Here is an 18,375-nt window from a genome sequence, read left to right as displayed (position 1 = left end):
ATAGCTAGGCTGATTTTCTCTCAAATCAATAGGACTTTCCTCGCTTGACTGCTCACCTACTTCCTCCTGGGCGACAGTGTGTTATGGGCAGCAACCTGCTTAATATTATTGAAGGTTCATTTCAACCTCACATACAAATATGTCTCCTTACACCAATCTGCAGTCGGACAAGTTGAAATATCCAGCGGTCAGTATGGTATCTTTTAACAGAGAGCCTAATCCTTAAAATCATGCTCCACCACGTGAAGACAACCTGAACGTGCAACACTGTTATTTGTTTGAAACGTGTGAAGACCATATGGCAAGCCCAAACCTCGTGACAATCGAGAGTTGCATGAAGAGTCAATCCATCACATCACTTACGTTGAAACGGAAAGGCGTGAAATTGACAAGAACACAGATTGAATGATGAAATGAGTAGCTCTGAAACTATCCCAAATGCATGCAGGGTTGTAGGTAGAATCAACATGACTGAAAAACGGCAACATGTTTGTCCATGGTTTGTCTCTACAAAAGCGTAGAGTTATCACTTTCAACATCGTTGTCAGGATGGCCGAGCGGTCTAAGGCGCCTGACTCAAGGTATTGCATCAGACCTTCTCCCATAGTGGAGATACGGGTGTTCTGGTCCACGAATGTGGGCGTGGGTTCAAATCCCACTTCTGACACACTTTTTTTTCTCCCTTCAAACATGGCCTTTCCTAAAGCATATTGCCTTCATTTGGATAATAGCAGACATGTGCGAGTCCTGGTATCATTTTGGAAGACTGGTACGTAAAAATGTGATTAATGGTACAAAGATGCAAATGAAACGATGTTCGTTCTTCATAAATTGGTGATTGATACAAAAAGTTGTCCCGCGAGCCGGATTTGAACCAGCGACCTAAGGATTGCCAATTACAGCCTTGCCACTACAGTCCTCCGCTCTACCAACTGGGCTATCACGGGTGCTGACATTTGAGTTCGTTTTAATAGCTAGGCTGATTTTCTCTCAAATCAATAGGACTTTCCTCGCTTGACTGCTCACCTACTTCCTCCTGGGCGACAGTGTGTTATGGGCAGCAACCTGCTTAATATTATTGAAGGTTCATTTCAACCTCACATACAAATATGTCTCCTTACACCAATCTGCAGTCGGACAAGTTGAAATATCCAGCGGTCAGTATGGTATCTTTTAACAGAGAGCCTAATCCTTAAAATCATGCTCCACCACGTGAAGACAACCTGAACGTGCAACACTGTTATTTGTTTGAAACGTGTGAAGACCATATGGCAAGCCCAAACCTCGTGACAATCGAGAGTTGCATGAAGAGTCAATCCATCACATCACTTACGTTGAAACGGAAAGGCGTGAAATTGACAAGAACACAGATTGAATGATGAAATGAGTAGCTCTGAAACTATCCCAAATGCATGCAGGGTTGTAGGTAGAATCAACATGACTGAAAAACGGCAACATGTTTGTCCATGGTTTGTCTCTACAAAAGCGTAGAGTTATCACTTTCAACATCGTTGTCAGGATGGCCGAGCGGTCTAAGGCGCCTGACTCAAGGTATTGCATCAGACCTTCTCCCATAGTGGAGATACGGGTGTTCTGGTCCACGAATGTGGGCGTGGGTTCAAATCCCACTTCTGACACACTTTTTTTTCTCCCTTCAAACATGGCCTTTCCTAAAGCATATTGCCTTCATTTGGATAATAGCAGACATGTGCGAGTCCTGGTATCATTTTGGAAGACTGGTACGTAAAAATGTGATTAATGGTACAAAGATGCAAATGAAACGATGTTCGTTCTTCATAAATTGGTGATTGATACAAAAAGTTGTCCCGCGAGCCGGATTTGAACCAGCGACCTAAGGATTGCCAATTACAGCCTTGCCACTACAGTCCTCCGCTCTACCAACTGAGCTATCACGGGTGCTGACATTAGAGTTCGTTTTAATAGCTAGGCTGATTTTCTCTCAAATCAATAGGACTTTCCTCGCTTGACTGCTCACCTACTTCCTCCTGGGCGACAGTGTGTTATGGGCAGCAACCTGCTTAATATTATTGAAGGTTTATTTTAATCTCACATACAAATATGTCTCCTTACACCAATCTCCAGTCGGACAAGTTGAAATATCCAGCGGTCAGTATGGTATCTTTTAACAGAGAGCCTAATCCTTAAAATCATGCTCCACCACGTGAAGACAACCTGAATGTGCAACACTGTTATTTGTTTGAAACGTGTGAAGACAATATGGCAAGCCCAAACCTCGTGACAATCGAGAGTTGCATGGAGAGTCAATCCATCACATCACTTACGTTGAAACGGAAAGGCGTGAAATTGACAAGAACAAAGATTGAATGATGAAATGAGTAGCTCTGAAACTATCCCAAATGCATGCAGGGTTGTAGGTAGAATCAACATGACTGAAAAACGGCAACATGTTTGTCCATGGTTTGTCTCTACAAAAGCGTAGAGTTATCACTTTCAACATCGTTGTCAGGATGGCCGAGCGGTCTAAGGCGCCAGACTCAAGGTATTGCATCAGACCTTCTCCCATAGTGGAGATACGGGTGTTCTGGTCCACGAATGTGGGCGTGGGTTCAAATCCCACTTCTGACACACTTTTTTTTCTCCCTTCAAACATGGCCTTTCCTAAAGCATATTGCCTTCATTTGGATAATAGCAGACATGTGCGAGTCCTGGTATCATTTTGGAAGACTGGTACGTAAAAATGTGATTAATGGTACAAAGATGCAAATGAAACGATGTTCGTTCTTCATAAATTGGTGATTGATACAAAAAGTTGTCCCGCGAGCCGGATTTGAACCAGCGACCTAAGGATTGCCAATTACAGCCTTGCCACTACAGTCCTCCGCTCTACCAACTGAGCTATCACGGGTGCTGACATTAGAGTTCGTTTTAATAGCTATGCTGATTTTCTCTCAAATCAATAGGACTTTCCTCGCTTGACTGCTCACCTACTTCCTCCTGGGCGACAGTGTGTTATGGGCAGCAACCTGCTTAATATTATTGAAGGTTCATTTTAATCTCACATACAAATATGTCTCCTTACACCAATCTCCAGTCGGACAAGTTGAAATATCCAGCGGTCAGTATGGTATCTTTTAACAGAGAGCCTAATCCTTAAAATCATGCTCCACCACGTGAAGACAACCTGAACGTGCAACACTGTTATTTGTTTGAAACGTGTGAAGACCATATGGCAAGCCCAAACCTCGTGACAATCGAGAGTTGCATGGAGAGTCAATCCATCACTCAACTTACGTTGAAACGGAAAGGCGTGAAATTGACAAGAACACAGATTGAATGATGAAATGAGTAGCTCTGAAACTATCCCAAATGCATGCAGGGTTGTAGGTAGAATCAACATGACTGAAAAACGGCAACATGTTTGTCCATGGTTTGTCTCTACAAAAGCGTAGAGTTATCACTTTCAACATCGTTGTCAGGATGGCCGAGCGGTCTAAGGCGCCAGACTCAAGGTATTGCATCAGACCTTGTCCCATAGTGGACATACGGGTGTTCTGGTCCACGAATGTGGGCGTGGGTTCAAATCCCACTTCTGACACACTTTTTTTTCTCCCTTCAAACATGGCCTTTCCTAAAGCATATTGCCTTCATTTGGATAATAGCAGACATGTGCGAGTCCTGGTATCATTTTGGAAGACTGGTACGTAAAAATGTGATTAATGGTACAAAGATGCAAATGAAACGATGTTCGTTCTTCATAAATTGGTGATTGATACAAAAAGTTGTCCCGCGAGCCGGATTTGAACCAGCGACCTAAGGATTGCCAATTACAGCCTTGCCACTACAGTCCTCCGCTCTACCAACTGAGCTATCACGGGTGCTGACATTAGAGTTCGTTTTAATAGCTAGGCTGATTTTCTCTCAAATCAATAGGACTTTCCTCGCTTGACTGCTCACCTACTTCCTCCTGGGCGACAGTGTGTTATGGGCAGCAACCTGCTTAATATTATTGAAGGTTTATTTTAATCTCACATACAAATATGTCTCCTTACACCAATCTCCAGTCGGACAAGTTGAAATATCCAGCGGTCAGTATGGTATCTTTTAACAGAGAGCCTAATCCTTAAAATCATGCTCCACCACGTGAAGACAACCTGAATGTGCAACACTGTTATTTGTTTGAAACGTGTGAAGACAATATGGCAAGCCCAAACCTCGTGACAATCGAGAGTTGCATGGAGAGTCAATCCATCACATCACTTACGTTGAAACGGAAAGGCGTGAAATTGACAAGAACAAAGATTGAATGATGAAATGAGTAGCTCTGAAACTATCCCAAATGCATGCAGGGTTGTAGGTAGAATCAACATGACTGAAAAACGGCAACATGTTTGTCCATGGTTTGTCTCTACAAAAGCGTAGAGTTATCACTTTCAACATCGTTGTCAGGATGGCCGAGCGGTCTAAGGCGCCAGACTCAAGGTATTGCATCAGACCTTCTCCCATAGTGGAGATACGGGTGTTCTGGTCCACGAATGTGGGCGTGGGTTCAAATCCCACTTCTGACACACTTTTTTTTCTCCCTTCAAACATGGCCTTTCCTAAAGCATATTGCCTTCATTTGGATAATAGCAGACATGTGCGAGTCCTGGTATCATTTTGGAAGACTGGTACGTAAAAATGTGATTAATGGTACAAAGATGCAAATGAAACGATGTTCGTTCTTCATAAATTGGTGATTGATACAAAAAGTTGTCCCGCGAGCCGGATTTGAACCAGCGACCTAAGGATTGCCAATTACAGCCTTGCCACTACAGTCCTCCGCTCTACCAACTGAGCTATCACGGGTGCTGACATTAGAGTTCGTTTTAATAGCTAGGCTGATTTTCTCTCAAATCAATAGGACTTTCCTCGCTTGACTGCTCACCTACTTCCTCCTGGGCGACAGTGTGTTATGGGCAGCAACCTGCTTAATATTATTGAAGGTTCATTTTAATCTCACATACAAATATGTCTCCTTACACCAATCTCCAGTCGGACAAGTTGAAATATCCAGCGGTCAGTATGGTATCTTTTAACAGAGAGCCTAATCCTTAAAATCATGCTCCACCACGTGAAGACAACCTGAACGTGCAACACTGTTATTTGTTTGAAACGTGTGAAGACCATATGGCAAGCCCAAACCTCGTGACAATCGAGAGTTGCATGAAGAGTCAATCCATCACATCCCTTACGTTGAAACGGAAAGGCGTGAAATTGACAAGAACACAGATTGAATGATGAAATGAGTAGCTCTGAAACTATCCCAAATGCATGCAGGGTTGTAGGTAGAATCAACATGACTGAAAAACGGCAACATGTTTGTCCATGGTTTGTCTCTACAAAAGCGTAGAGTTATCACTTTCAACATCGTTGTCAGGATGGCCGAGCGGTCTAAGGCGCCTGACTCAAGGTATTGCATCAGACCTTCTCCCATAGTGGAGATACGGGTGTTCTGGTCCACGAATGTGGGCGTGGGTTCAAATCCCACTTCTGACACACTTTTTTTTCTCCCTTCAAACATGGCCTTTCCTAAAGCATATTGCCTTCATTTGGATAATAGCAGACATGTGCGAGTCCTGGTATCATTTTGGGAGACTGGTACGTAAAAATGTGATTAATGGTACAAAGATGCAAATGAAACGATGTTCGTTCTTCATAAATTGGTGATTGATACAAAAAGTTGTCCCGCGAGCCGGATTTGAACCAGCGACCTAAGGATTGCCAATTACAGCCTTGCCACTACAGTCCTCCGCTCTACCAACTGAGCTATCACGGGTGCTGACATCAGAGTTGGTTTAATAGCTAGGCTGATTTTCTCTCAAATCAATAGGACTTTCCTCGCTTGACTGCTCACCTACTTCCTCCTGGGCGACAGTGTGTTATGGGCAGCAACCTGCTTAATATTATTGAAGGTTCATTTTAATCTCACATACAAATATGTCTCCTTACACCAATCTCCAGTCGGACAAGTTGAAATATCCAGCGGTCAGTATGGTATCTTTTAACAGAGAGCCTAATCCTTAAAATCATGCTCCACCACGTGAAGACAACCTGAACGTGCAACACTGTTATTTGTTTGAAACGTGTGAAGACCATATGGCAAGCCCAAACCTCGTGACAATCGAGAGTTGCATGAAAAGTCAATCCATCACATCACTTACGTTGAAACGGAAAGGCGTGAAATTGACAAGAACACAGATTGAATGATGAAATGAGTAGCTCTGAAACTATCCCAAATGCATGCAGGGTTGTAGGTAGAATCAACATGACTGAAAAACGGCAACATGTTTGTCCATGGTTTGTCTCTACAAAAGCGTAGAGTTATCACTTTCAACATCGTTGTCAGGATGGCCGAGCGGTCTAAGGCGCCAGACTCAAGGTATTGCATCAGACCTTCTCCCATAGTGGAGATACGGGTGTTCTGGTCCACGAATGTGGGCGTGGGTTCAAATCCCACTTCTGACACACTTTTTTTTCTCCCTTCAAACATGGCCTTTCCTAAAGCATATTGCCTTCATTTGGATAATAGCAGACATGTGCGAGTCCTGGTATCATTTTGGAAGACTGGTACGTAAAAATGTGATTAATGGTACAAAGATGCAAATGAAACGATGTTCGTTCTTCATAAATTGGTGATTGATACAAAAAGTTGTCCCGCGAGCCGGATTTGAACCAGCGACCTAAGGATTGCCAATTACAGCCTTGCCACTACAGTCCTCCGCTCTACCAACTTTTTTTTTTTTTTTTTCTTGATAAAATTTATTCACGGGAACTTATTACAGACGCAGACAGTGCTGCCACAGCCACCACAAAAATAAAAAGGTTATCACAGAAGTAGGGTGGCAGTGGATAACATTCCGATTCTACAGACAGAAAATATGAGAAATAGTTTTTTACATTTGATTATCTAAACACGTCTTTACATATACAAAAAGAGGAATGCAGATTGAACATGCTCTTTACACGTTACATGTTACATGTTTCTATTCTAGAGGAGGTTTGAGAACAATCTCATTTCCATCTAATGTGATAAATGTATTGGTCATTATATATCTTTGAATAAAGATATGTAATTGATTCATTTTTGAATAGTGAAACAACAAAAGGCTGAAATGACGCTTAATCAAAGATTTGAAAAAAGCTTTCATGTGAAATGAGATTGTTTCCTGACTCATAATAACTCTTCTTTTAAATACAGCAATTCGATATATTGACAATACAATGTTCATGAAGGGTTTACATGACAACTTCTTTTCTGGCAGGAATCCAAACAGTAACCAGAGGTATAACTGTCCAAGACTAAACCCTGAATCTTGACAAACATCTGTCAACATGTCAATTAATAGAGATTGCAAGGAAGATAACTCTTGGCAGAAGATAAACAAATGTAAAATGTCCTCTGTTTCATTTTGACATACAGGACAAACATCAGTGTTTGACAATCCAATTTTGCACAGTTTATCATATGTAAAGATAATATTGTGAGCAATTTTAAAATCCAACTGTATAGAGTCTGTTGATTTATCTTTCTGCCACACATTCAGCCAAATATCTTTCCAATTAATGTCCAAAGCAATATTATTCCAAAAAGAAATAGCAACTGGCTTTTTGAAGTGTTTTTGTCTGAATATTTCGTAGCAAAATTTAGCTGTTAAAACTTCAACTGACATGTCCTGTCCATCAATCGTGCAGAAGATGTCTCCAGAGGGAAGGTTTTTGCCAACATCAGACAAAATGATATTTTTCCATTCTGATGGAAGCGCGTATAAAATGATTGCATAGCATTGTTGTATAGTGTTTATGTCCATTTCAGGTAAAGTATCATGTACAATGTCTACAATAATTTGTGAGGACATGAATTTTGGAATAACTTCAAAACAAATATGTTTAATACAAATAATTCCACTTGAAATAAACGATTGAAACATTAATGTTTTTCCATTGAAAGTAATTAATGGATTTTTGAAAAGTGGTTGATTCATGATATCATCTACATTTTGAAGCAAGGGTCTTTTCCCTCCAGTAATTTCATTCCATGCAGATAATAGCTCAGCATAAAATGGGCTTTTGTCTTGTAAATCACCCTTATTATGTTCAAGAGATAAAACATGAATTCCCAAGTTCATTTTCAGAAGATGTGACATAAAATATAGCATTGTTTGTTTCCAAATACAATTAAGCTGGGAATTAGCAAAAGCCCTCAGCAACTTAAGTCTCAGTGCATATTTTTTAAAACACAACTTTGGTATATTCAGACCACCATCTAAACAAATACCAATACAGGTATCTGATGTTATTTTGGCAGTTTTATTGTGCCACAAGAATTTACTAAACATCTGAGTAAATCTATGCTCAACCCATTGTGGGACAGGTAGTACAGTAAACGCATACCATAAGCGGGAACTCATAAGGATATTTATTACAACTGCTCTACCCTGTAGAGTAAGTTGTCTACGTAACCATGAATTTAACAATGTTTGAATTTTGTCCATTTTCTTTCTCCAATTCAACGTTTCACACATTGCTTTATCCTTGCCGAAATAAATGCCTAATATTTCAACACAATCTTTTTTGATTTTAACCGGGACGTTGATTGAACAGCCACGAAGGTTATTTTTACCCAATAACAAAACTTCTGATTTTTCGATGTTGATTTTTGCTCCCGTTCCTTCACAGTATGAGTTAACTGTGCTAAATGTTTCTTCGACGGAGTTGACATCTGAAACAGTGATTGAAGTGTCATCAGCATGTTGATATATCAAAGAATAAATGTCATTGTTGATATTTATTCCGTGGATTTCAGGATTGTTCTTAACTAGGAGATTAAGTGGCTCTGACACCAAAACGTACAGCATGGAGCTCATTGGATCTCCTTGACGAACACCACGAGTTAAAGGAAAATAAGGCGTCAAATGGCCATTGCATTTAACAGAACTATGCATATCAGTATAGAGAATTTTAATCCATGAAATGAAGGAATCTCCAAAGTTAAATTTTCTGAGAATTTGAAATAAGTATTGATGTGAGACCCTGTCAAAAGCTTTCTCTTGATCTATTTTGATGAGATATGAATCATCATCATCACGATTATTTACAATGTCAATAACATCTCTTAGGGAGTGAAGGTTGTTAGCTATGTCTCTTCCTGGTACACAGCAAGATTGTTCAGGGGAGACAATTGAGGACATGACAGTTCGTAATCTTAATGACAACACTCTGGATATTAGTTTACAATCTACATTTATCAATGAAATAGGCCTGTAACATTTAATGTCTCTCTTGTCACCTTTCTTTTTATAAAATAAACTAATTATACTATTTTTCATGGTACGTGAAAGACTGTTTTCTTTGTGTACACAATCGACAACTTGTATGAAGAAGGGGCATAAAATGTTCCAAAACTTCAAATAAAATTCAACTGTTAGACCATCTGGGCCTGGTGATTTATTTTTCTGCATACCTTTGAGTGCCACAGTAAGCTCACTCTGAGAAATATGTACTTCGCATGAATTCCTCTCATCTTCGGAAAGCTTGTCCTTGATATTATTAACAATGTCCTGTTGTTTTTCTACATTACAGTGTTCAGCAGTGAATAAAGAGGAGTAAAATTGTTGAGCAGTATCCAAGATATCCTCTGTGTTGTTGGCTATTGTACCATCTCCTCTAAATAATTCTTTGATCGAGTTTGCTTGTTGTTTTGTTTTTTCTAGATTTAAAAAGTATGAGGTATTTCTGTCGGAATCGAGAGTCCACTTTGCCTTTGACCTGAGAATAGCTCCTTTGCATTTGTTAATCTCGTATGTCTCCAGCTCATTTTCTATTGATTGTAAAACAGAAGATACATAGCCAGGAATGGAGGATATCTTATGATATTCTTTTCTAAGCTTATTTTGAATTTTGAAATAATCAGCTTTTTCATGATTGCTTTTTTTAGATGCATAGTACCTGGAAAACTTTTTGAACTGATATTTCAAGTTATCCCACCATATCAATGGTTCAGTTTTAAGTAAAGGGCACCCTTTTGCCTCTTCTATTATTTCAGTGATCTTTTGATAAAATGCGCAATCGTCAAGAAGCTGATTATTAAAAATCCATACACCGGGACCCCTTTCTATAGGAGAAAAGTCTAACCTTGATACAACAATATTGTGATCACTCACAGAGGAATATCTAATGTAACAGTTGATAATATTTGAAATAAGGTTTCTTGAAACAAATATCAAATCAATCCGAGATTGTTTAATAACTCCTAATACAGACTGTATTCGAGAAAACTCTTTTTTGTCATAGTTCTTGTACCGCCATATATCAATTAGGTTGTTTTTGTGAAGAAAGGTGTTTAACACATTGCTACTTTGGATGTTAAACGTTGTGTTATTGGGACCTTTATCAAGTGAAGGATCAAGAATTTCATTAAAATCTCCAGCGCAAATTAAATGCTCATGATTAACCCATTTCATTAAATTATTGAAAAAAGGTATTCTCTCTCTAGGATCGTTTGGGGCATACACATTTAATAAAATCACTGTTTTATCTTCAAGAGATAGAGACGCCTTTAGTAGTCTTCCATCATTGTCTTTTTCAAGAATGGCCACCTTTTGTTCAAAGTCAGGAGAGATCAAAAGAGCAACGCCTTTTCTATTATTACCAGCATTAGAGTATAAAATTGTTCCTGGCCATAAATATTTATATTTTTCAATGAATTCATCAGACCAAAAGGTCTCCTGCAAAAAGGCAATATTGACGTGGGAATTCGTTAGTATAGAGAATACATTTTGCATTTTAGTGACATCACGGAGTCCATTCACATTCCATGACCATGTTGTGACCATTGCAAATATAAATATGAAATGTATGTACAAACACATTGTTAGTTTATATACCATTCTCAGACACGCCAGATATTTCTCGTCGATCGTTAACCTTTTCTTCTTTCTTCTTCTTTTGTTCATCTTTTTTACTTTCTCTCAATTTATTTTTTAAGTCATTGTTCTGAATTACACAGTCTGTGATCTTGGGTTGTAGTTTATTTCTTCTTCCTCTTTTCTTCGAAGATTTGTTCCATTTAGAAGGTGCTATATTTTCATGTCCATCTTGAGGCAACGACTGTCTCATTGTCTTATCATCACTCTCCATGTCATCTCCAACACGGTTTGTACAAGGAATTTCAGAGGCTTCATCAAGTTTTTCCTCTTCATTTTCTTCTCCTTTTCCCTCTATTGGTCCATCTTTGTTTCTTTTCTTTTCTTCAGTTTCAAAGTCCTCAACAGATGTATCATCGTTATCCAAAGGTTCTTCATCCCATGACCTTTCAGGGACAAGTTCCTTTTCTAGCTCAGACTCCTCTGACATGCTGTACTGACAGTTGTCCTCCTCGTCTAGGAAACAGCTGCAGCTACCAATAGGTAGAGAGCACAGTTCACAACTACGTTTAAGTGTTCTTCCTTCGTTGCAGTTTTTGGCAATGTGGCCATGTCCGTTGCACTTATAGCATTTGGTATTTGGGCATTCTTTAACCATATGGTCTCCCGAGTTGCATTTAAAACACAACCGTTCTTGATTATTATGAATCACACGAAAGTATCGATAACCATCTAATGTGTTGAAACCCATGGAGTATGGCAAGGATTTACACTCGGGGGGGAAAGCGACGCGCACATATCTGGTACCATCAAAAATGCTGGTGCCTTTCAGGGTCCTGTGTTTAATATCACTTTTCAAAGTGATACCCCTTTTGATCAACATGTTTACAATTTCCTCATCATCAATGTAGGGTGGAAGGTGTAGGAATGACACTACGACGCTTTCACTATGAAGTAACCTGAAGTTAACTGGTGTACCTCCTATTTTCAAGTCATCAGTTTCTGCAAGAATTCTTGCCTCGTTACTGTCTGGGACAGTGACATCATAGCATTCTGTACCTTTTAGGACGCACGCCCATACATCGGACACATATTCCAATAGCGCACAAGATAATACACTAGCACTAATCACTTTGTTGTTACCAACATTCACTTCAATCGTGCAATCTTTCAGATATTTTCTTTTCTGTTTGGTGTCCGCCATTTTGAACCCAGCGAGCGTGGGAGATTCAGAGACAAACAATGTCAAAATCATGCACAAATGTGCATGCAAATGTTTAAGGTCCTCACACAACTACATATCAAAGTGTTGCCTACCTTGTTAGCGTAAATCTGGTATTCTACGGAACTTGTGAACGATTTAATCTGAGAATCTGTGTTGCTCGATAGTCAGCACGTCCACACACCTCCGAAGCAAGGGAGGTAACCCTCTACCAACTGAGCTATCACGGGTGCTGACATTTGAGTTCGTTTTAATAGCTAGGCTGATTTTCTCTCAAATCAATAGGACTTTCCTCGCTTGACTGCTCACCTACTTCCTCCTGGGCGACAGTGTGTTATGGGCAGCAACCTGCTTAATATTATTGAAGGTTCATTTCAACCTCACATACAAATATGTCTCCTTACACCAATCTGCAGTCGGACAAGTTGAAATATCCAGCGGTCAGTATGGTATCTTTTAACAGAGAGCCTAATCCTTAAAATCATGCTCCACCACGTGAAGACAACCTGAACGTGCAACACTGTTATTTGTTTGAAACGTGTGAAGACCATATGGCAAGCCCAAACCTCGTGACAATCGAGAGTTGCATGAAGAGTCAATCCATCACATCACTTACGTTGAAACGGAAAGGCGTGAAATTGACAAGAACACAGATTGAATGATGAAATGAGTAGCTCTGAAACTATCCCAAATGCATGCAGGGTTGTAGGTAGAATCAACATGACTGAAAAACGGCAACATGTTTGTCCATGGTTTGTCTCTACAAAAGCGTAGAGTTATCACTTTCAACATCGTTGTCAGGATGGCCGAGCGGTCTAAGGCGCCAGACTCAAGGTATTGCATCAGACCTTCTCCCATAGTGGAGATACGGGTGTTCTGGTCCACGAATGTGGGCGTGGGTTCAAATCCCACTTCTGACACACTTTTTTTTCTCCCTTCAAACATGGCCTTTCCTAAAGCATATTGCCTTGATTTGGATAATAGCAGACATGTGCGAGTCCTGGTATCATTTTGGAAGACTGGTACGTAAAAATGTGATTAATGGTACAAAGATGCAAATGAAACGATGTTCGTTCTTCATAAATTGGTGATTGATACAAAAAGTTGTCCCGCGAGCCGGATTTGAACCAGCGACCTAAGGATTGCCAATTACAGCCTTGCCACTACAGTCCTCCGCTCTACCAACTGAGCTATCACGGGTGCTGACATTAGAGTTCGTTTTAATAGCTAGGCTGATTTTCTCTCAAATCAATAGGACTTTCCTCGCTTGACTGCTCACCTACTTCCTCCTGGGCGACAGTGTGTTATGGGCAGCAACCTGCTTAATATTATTGAAGGTTCATTTCAACCTCACATACAAATATGTCTCCTTACACCAATCTCCAGTCGGACAAGTTGAAATATCCAGCGGTCAGTATGGTATCTTTTAACAGAGAGCCTAATCCTTAAAATCATGCTCCACCACGTGAAGACAACCTGAACGTGCAACACTGTTATTTGTTTGAAACGTGTGAAGACCATATGGCAAGCCCAAACCTCGTGACAATCGAGAGTTGCATGAAAAGTCAATCCATCACATCACTTACGTTGAAACGGAAAGGCGTGAAATTGACAAGAACACAGATTGAATGATGAAATGAGTAGCTCTGAAACTATCCCAAATGCATGCAGGGTTGTAGGTAGAATCAACATGACTGAAAAACGGCAACATGTTTGTCCATGGTTTGTCTCTACAAAAGCGTAGAGTTATCACTTTCAACATCGTTGTCAGGATGGCCGAGCGGTCTAAGGCGCCAGACTCAAGGTATTGCATCAGACCTTCTCCCATAGTGGAGATACGGGTGTTCTGGTCCACGAATGTGGGCGTGGGTTCAAATCCCACTTCTGACACACTTTTTTTTCTCCCTTCAAACATGGCCTTTCCTAAAGCATATTGCCTTCATTTGGATAATAGCAGACATGTGCGAGTCCTGGTATCATTTTGGAAGACTGGTACGTAAAAATGTGATTAATGGTACAAAGATGCAAATGAAACGATGTTCGTTCTTCATAAATTGGTGATTGATACAAAAAGTTGTCCCGCGAGCCGGATTTGAACCAGCGACCTAAGGATTGCCAATTACAGCCTTGCCACTACAGTCCTCCGCTCTACCAACTGAGCTATCACGGGTGCTGACATTTGAGTTCGTTTTAATAGCTAGGCTGATTTTCTCTCAAATCAATAGGACTTTCCTCGCTTGACTGCTCACCTACTTCCTCCTGGGCGACAGTGTGTTATGGGCAGCAACCTGCTTAATATTATTGAAGGTTCATTTCAACCTCACATACAAATATGTCTCCTTACACCAATCTGCAGTCGGACAAGTTGAAATATCCAGCGGTCAGTATGGTATCTTTTAACAGAGAGCCTAATCCTTAAAATCATGCTCCACCACGTGAAGACAACCTGAACGTGCAACACTGTTATTTGTTTGAAACGTGTGAAGACCATATGGCAAGCCCAAACCTCGTGACAATCGAGAGTTGCATGAAGAGTCAATCCATCACATCACTTACGTTGAAACGGAAAGGCGTGAAATTGACAAGAACACAGATTGAATGATGAAATGAGTAGCTCTGAAACTATCCCAAATGCATGCAGGGTTGTAGGTAGAATCAACATGACTGAAAAACGGCAACATGTTTGTCCATGGTTTGTCTCTACAAAAGCGTAGAGTTATCACTTTCAACATCGTTGTCAGGATGGCCGAGCGGTCTAAGGCGCCAGACTCAAGGTATTGCATCAGACCTTCTCCCATAGTGGAGATACGGGTGTTCTGGTCCACGAATGTGGGCGTGGGTTCAAATCCCACTTCTGACACACTTTTTTTTCTCCCTTCAAACATGGCCTTTCCTAAAGCATATTGCCTTGATTTGGATAATAGCAGACATGTGCGAGTCCTGGTATCATTTTGGAAGACTGGTACGTAAAAATGTGATTAATGGTACAAAGATGCAAATGAAACGATGTTCGTTCTTCATAAATTGGTGATTGATACAAAAAGTTGTCCCGCGAGCCGGATTTGAACCAGCGACCTAAGGATTGCCAATTACAGCCTTGCCACTACAGTCCTCCGCTCTACCAACTGAGCTATCACGGGTGCTGACATTTGAGTTCGTTTTAATAGCTAGGCTGATTTTCTCTCAAATCAATAGGACTTTCCTCGCTTGACTGCTCACCTACTTCCTCCTGGGCGACAGTGTGTTATGGGCAGCAACCTGCTTAATATTATTGAAGGTTCATTTCAACCTCACATACAAATATGTCTCCTTACACCAATCTGCAGTCGGACAAGTTGAAATATCCAGCGGTCAGTATGGTATCTTTTAACAGAGAGCCTAATCCTTAAAATCATGCTCCACCACGTGAAGACAACCTGAACGTGCAACACTGTTATTTGTTTGAAACGTGTGAAGACCATATGGCAAGCCCAAACCTCGTGACAATCGAGAGTTGCATGAAGAGTCAATCCATCACATCACTTACGTTGAAACGGAAAGGCGTGAAATTGACAAGAACACAGATTGAATGATGAAATGAGTAGCTCTGAAACTATCCCAAATGCATGCAGGGTTGTAGGTAGAATCAACATGACTGAAAAACGGCAACATGTTTGTCCATGGTTTGTCTCTACAAAAGCGTAGAGTTATCACTTTCAACATCGTTGTCAGGATGACGAGCGGTCTAAGGCGCCTGACTCAAGGTATTGCATCAGACCTTCTCCCATAGTGGAGATACGGGTGTTCTGGTCCACGAATGTGGGCGTGGGTTCAAATCCCACTTCTGACACACTTTTTTTTCTCCCTTCAAACATGGCCTTTCCTAAAGCATATTGCCTTCATTTGGATAATAGCAGACATGTGCGAGTCCTGGTATCATTTTGGAAGACTGGTACGTAAAAATGTGATTAATGGTACAAAGATGCAAATGAAACGATGTTCGTTCTTCATAAATTGGTGATTGATACAAAAAGTTGTCCCGCGAGCCGGATTTGAACCAGCGACCTAAGGATTGCCAATTACAGCCTTGCCACTACAGTCCTCCGCTCTACCAACTGAGCTATCACGGGTGCTGACATTAGAGTTCGTTTTAATAGCTAGGCTGATTTTCTCTCAAATCAATAGGACTTTCCTCGCTTGACTGCTCACCTATTTCCTCCTGGGCGACAGTGTGTTATGGGCAGCAACCTGCTTAATATTATTGAAGGTTCATTTTAATCTCACATACAAATATGTCTCCTTACACCAATCTCCAGTCGGACAAGTTGAAATATCCAGCGGTCAGTATGGTATCTTTTAACAGAGAGCCTAATCCTTAAAATCATGCTCCACCACGTGAAGACAACCTGAACGTGCAACACTGTTATTTGTTTGAAACGTGTGAAGACCATATGGCAAGCCCAAACCTCGTGACAATCGAGAGTTGCATGAAAAGTCAATCCATCACATCACTTACGTTGAAACGGAAAGGCGTGAAATTGACAAGAACACAGATTGAATGATGAAATGAGTAGCTCTGAAACTATCCCAAATGCATGCAGGGTTGTAGGTAGAATCAACATGACTGAAAAACGGCAACATGTTTGTCCATGGTTTGTCTCTACAAAAGCGTAGAGTTATCACTTTCAACATCGTTGTCAGGATGGCCGAGCGGTCTAAGGCGCCAGACTCAAGGTATTGCATCAGACCTTCTCCCATAGTGGAGATACGGGTGTTCTGGTCCACGAATGTGGGCGTGGGTTCAAATCCCACTTCTGACACACTTTTTTTTCTCCCTTCAAACATGGCCTTTCCTAAAGCATATTGCCTTCATTTGGATAATAGCAGACATGTGCGAGTCCTGGTATCATTTTGGAAGACTGGTACGTAAAAATGTGATTAATGGTACAAAGATGCAAATGAAACGATGTTCGTTCTTCATAAATTGGTGATTGATACAAAAAGTTGTCCCGCGAGCCGGATTTGAACCAGCGACCTAAGGATTGCCAATTACAGCCTTGCCACTACAGTCCTCCGCTCTACCAACTGAGCTATCACGGGTGCTGACATTTGAGTTCGTTTTAATAGCTAGGCTGATTTTCTCTCAAATCAATAGGACTTTCCTCGCTTGACTGCTCACCTACTTCCTCCTGGGCGACAGTGTGTTATGGGCAGCAACCTGCTTAATATTATTGAAGGTTCATTTCAACCTCACATACAAATATGTCTCCTTACACCAATCTGCAGTCGGACAAGTTGAAATATCCAGCGGTCAGTATGGTATCTTTTAACAGAGAGCCTAATCCTTAAAATCATGCTCCACCACGTGAAGACAACCTGAACGTGCAACACTGTTATTTGTTTGAAACGTGTGAAGACCATATGGCAAGCCCAAACCTCGTGACAATCGAGAGTTGCATGAAGAGTCAATCCATCACATCACTTACGTTGAAACGGAAAGGCGTGAAATTGACAAGAACACAGATTGAATGATGAAATGAGTAGCTCTGAAACTATCCCAAATGCATGCAGGGTTGTAGGTAGAATCAACATGACTGAAAAACGGCAACATGTTTGTCCATGGTTTGTCTCTACAAAAGCGTAGAGTTATCACTTTCAACATCGTTGTCAGGATGGCCGAGCGGTCTAAGGCGCCTGACTCAAGGTATTGCATCAGACCTTCTCCCATAGTGGAGATACGGGTGTTCTGGTCCACGAATGTGGGCGTGGGTTCAAATCCCACTTCTGACACACTTTTTTTTCTCCCTTCAAACATGGCCTTTCCTAAAGCATATTGCCTTCATTTGGATAATAGCAGACATGTGCGAGTCCTGGTATCATTTTGGAAGACTGGTACGTAAAAATGTGATTAATGGTACAAAGATGCAAATGAAACGATGTTCGTTCTTCATAAATTGGTGATTGATACAAAAAGTTGTCCCGCGAGCCGGATTTGAACCAGCGACCTAAGGATTGCCAATTACAGCCTTGCCACTACAGCCCTCCGCTCTACCAACTGAGCTATCACGGGTGCTGACATTTGAGTTCGTTTTAATAGCTAGGCTGATTTTCTCTCAAATCAATAGGACTTTCCTCGCTTGACTGCTCACCTACTTCCTCCTGGGCGACAGTGTGTTATGGGCAGCAACCTGCTTAATATTATTGAAGGTTCATTTCAACCTCACATACAAATATGTCTCCTTACACCAATCTGCAGTCGGACAAGTTGAAATATCCAGCGGTCAGTATGGT

At 40.9% G+C, this 18,375-nt stretch overlaps 24 non-coding genes across 24 annotated transcripts; 12 read left to right on the top strand and 12 right to left on the bottom strand.

Moving 5' to 3' along the window:
• Window positions 1-543: 543 nt before the first annotated feature.
• Trnal-caa lies at window positions 544-667 on the top strand. Its single transcript has 2 exons — window positions 544-581; window positions 622-667. It is a non-coding gene; the product is annotated as a tRNA-Leu (tRNA).
• Window positions 668-854: 187 nt separating this feature from the next.
• Window positions 855-947, bottom strand: Trnay-gua. The gene is made up of 2 exons: window positions 911-947; window positions 855-890 (listed from the first exon to the last, which is right to left on the bottom strand). It is a non-coding gene; the product is annotated as a tRNA-Tyr (tRNA).
• Window positions 948-1,513: 566 nt separating this feature from the next.
• Window positions 1,514-1,637, top strand: Trnal-caa. Its single transcript has 2 exons — window positions 1,514-1,551; window positions 1,592-1,637. It is a non-coding gene; the product is annotated as a tRNA-Leu (tRNA).
• Window positions 1,638-1,824: 187 nt separating this feature from the next.
• Window positions 1,825-1,917, bottom strand: Trnay-gua. The gene is made up of 2 exons: window positions 1,881-1,917; window positions 1,825-1,860 (listed from the first exon to the last, which is right to left on the bottom strand). It is a non-coding gene; the product is annotated as a tRNA-Tyr (tRNA).
• Window positions 1,918-2,483: 566 nt separating this feature from the next.
• On the top strand, window positions 2,484-2,607 carry Trnal-caa. Its single transcript has 2 exons — window positions 2,484-2,521; window positions 2,562-2,607. It is a non-coding gene; the product is annotated as a tRNA-Leu (tRNA).
• Window positions 2,608-2,794: 187 nt separating this feature from the next.
• Trnay-gua lies at window positions 2,795-2,887 on the bottom strand. Its single transcript has 2 exons — window positions 2,851-2,887; window positions 2,795-2,830 (listed from the first exon to the last, which is right to left on the bottom strand). It is a non-coding gene; the product is annotated as a tRNA-Tyr (tRNA).
• A 566-nt stretch (window positions 2,888-3,453) lies between these two features.
• On the top strand, window positions 3,454-3,577 carry Trnal-caa. Its single transcript has 2 exons — window positions 3,454-3,491; window positions 3,532-3,577. It is a non-coding gene; the product is annotated as a tRNA-Leu (tRNA).
• Window positions 3,578-3,764: 187 nt separating this feature from the next.
• Trnay-gua lies at window positions 3,765-3,857 on the bottom strand. Its single transcript has 2 exons — window positions 3,821-3,857; window positions 3,765-3,800 (listed from the first exon to the last, which is right to left on the bottom strand). It is a non-coding gene; the product is annotated as a tRNA-Tyr (tRNA).
• Window positions 3,858-4,423: 566 nt separating this feature from the next.
• Trnal-caa lies at window positions 4,424-4,547 on the top strand. Its single transcript has 2 exons — window positions 4,424-4,461; window positions 4,502-4,547. It is a non-coding gene; the product is annotated as a tRNA-Leu (tRNA).
• Window positions 4,548-4,734: 187 nt separating this feature from the next.
• On the bottom strand, window positions 4,735-4,827 carry Trnay-gua. The gene is made up of 2 exons: window positions 4,791-4,827; window positions 4,735-4,770 (listed from the first exon to the last, which is right to left on the bottom strand). It is a non-coding gene; the product is annotated as a tRNA-Tyr (tRNA).
• A 566-nt stretch (window positions 4,828-5,393) lies between these two features.
• Window positions 5,394-5,517, top strand: Trnal-caa. Its single transcript has 2 exons — window positions 5,394-5,431; window positions 5,472-5,517. It is a non-coding gene; the product is annotated as a tRNA-Leu (tRNA).
• Window positions 5,518-5,704: 187 nt separating this feature from the next.
• Trnay-gua lies at window positions 5,705-5,797 on the bottom strand. The gene is made up of 2 exons: window positions 5,761-5,797; window positions 5,705-5,740 (listed from the first exon to the last, which is right to left on the bottom strand). It is a non-coding gene; the product is annotated as a tRNA-Tyr (tRNA).
• Window positions 5,798-6,362: 565 nt separating this feature from the next.
• Trnal-caa lies at window positions 6,363-6,486 on the top strand. Its single transcript has 2 exons — window positions 6,363-6,400; window positions 6,441-6,486. It is a non-coding gene; the product is annotated as a tRNA-Leu (tRNA).
• A 6,415-nt stretch (window positions 6,487-12,901) lies between these two features.
• Window positions 12,902-13,025, top strand: Trnal-caa. The gene is made up of 2 exons: window positions 12,902-12,939; window positions 12,980-13,025. It is a non-coding gene; the product is annotated as a tRNA-Leu (tRNA).
• A 187-nt stretch (window positions 13,026-13,212) lies between these two features.
• On the bottom strand, window positions 13,213-13,305 carry Trnay-gua. The gene is made up of 2 exons: window positions 13,269-13,305; window positions 13,213-13,248 (listed from the first exon to the last, which is right to left on the bottom strand). It is a non-coding gene; the product is annotated as a tRNA-Tyr (tRNA).
• Window positions 13,306-13,871: 566 nt separating this feature from the next.
• Window positions 13,872-13,995, top strand: Trnal-caa. The gene is made up of 2 exons: window positions 13,872-13,909; window positions 13,950-13,995. It is a non-coding gene; the product is annotated as a tRNA-Leu (tRNA).
• A 187-nt stretch (window positions 13,996-14,182) lies between these two features.
• On the bottom strand, window positions 14,183-14,275 carry Trnay-gua. The gene is made up of 2 exons: window positions 14,239-14,275; window positions 14,183-14,218 (listed from the first exon to the last, which is right to left on the bottom strand). It is a non-coding gene; the product is annotated as a tRNA-Tyr (tRNA).
• Window positions 14,276-14,841: 566 nt separating this feature from the next.
• On the top strand, window positions 14,842-14,965 carry Trnal-caa. The gene is made up of 2 exons: window positions 14,842-14,879; window positions 14,920-14,965. It is a non-coding gene; the product is annotated as a tRNA-Leu (tRNA).
• Window positions 14,966-15,152: 187 nt separating this feature from the next.
• Trnay-gua lies at window positions 15,153-15,245 on the bottom strand. Its single transcript has 2 exons — window positions 15,209-15,245; window positions 15,153-15,188 (listed from the first exon to the last, which is right to left on the bottom strand). It is a non-coding gene; the product is annotated as a tRNA-Tyr (tRNA).
• An 876-nt stretch (window positions 15,246-16,121) lies between these two features.
• Trnay-gua lies at window positions 16,122-16,214 on the bottom strand. Its single transcript has 2 exons — window positions 16,178-16,214; window positions 16,122-16,157 (listed from the first exon to the last, which is right to left on the bottom strand). It is a non-coding gene; the product is annotated as a tRNA-Tyr (tRNA).
• Window positions 16,215-16,780: 566 nt separating this feature from the next.
• On the top strand, window positions 16,781-16,904 carry Trnal-caa. The gene is made up of 2 exons: window positions 16,781-16,818; window positions 16,859-16,904. It is a non-coding gene; the product is annotated as a tRNA-Leu (tRNA).
• Window positions 16,905-17,091: 187 nt separating this feature from the next.
• Trnay-gua lies at window positions 17,092-17,184 on the bottom strand. The gene is made up of 2 exons: window positions 17,148-17,184; window positions 17,092-17,127 (listed from the first exon to the last, which is right to left on the bottom strand). It is a non-coding gene; the product is annotated as a tRNA-Tyr (tRNA).
• A 566-nt stretch (window positions 17,185-17,750) lies between these two features.
• Trnal-caa lies at window positions 17,751-17,874 on the top strand. Its single transcript has 2 exons — window positions 17,751-17,788; window positions 17,829-17,874. It is a non-coding gene; the product is annotated as a tRNA-Leu (tRNA).
• Window positions 17,875-18,061: 187 nt separating this feature from the next.
• Window positions 18,062-18,154, bottom strand: Trnay-gua. The gene is made up of 2 exons: window positions 18,118-18,154; window positions 18,062-18,097 (listed from the first exon to the last, which is right to left on the bottom strand). It is a non-coding gene; the product is annotated as a tRNA-Tyr (tRNA).
• Between the last annotated feature and the right edge of the window lie 221 nt (window positions 18,155-18,375).

This window comes from Haliotis rufescens, unplaced genomic scaffold (genome assembly GCF_023055435.1).
Source record: "Haliotis rufescens isolate VD_foot unplaced genomic scaffold, xgHalRufe1.0.p SCAF_2, whole genome shotgun sequence".
NCBI lineage: Eukaryota > Metazoa > Mollusca > Gastropoda > Lepetellida > Haliotidae > Haliotis > Haliotis rufescens.
This window is presented reverse-complemented; position numbering and strand designations above follow the sequence as displayed.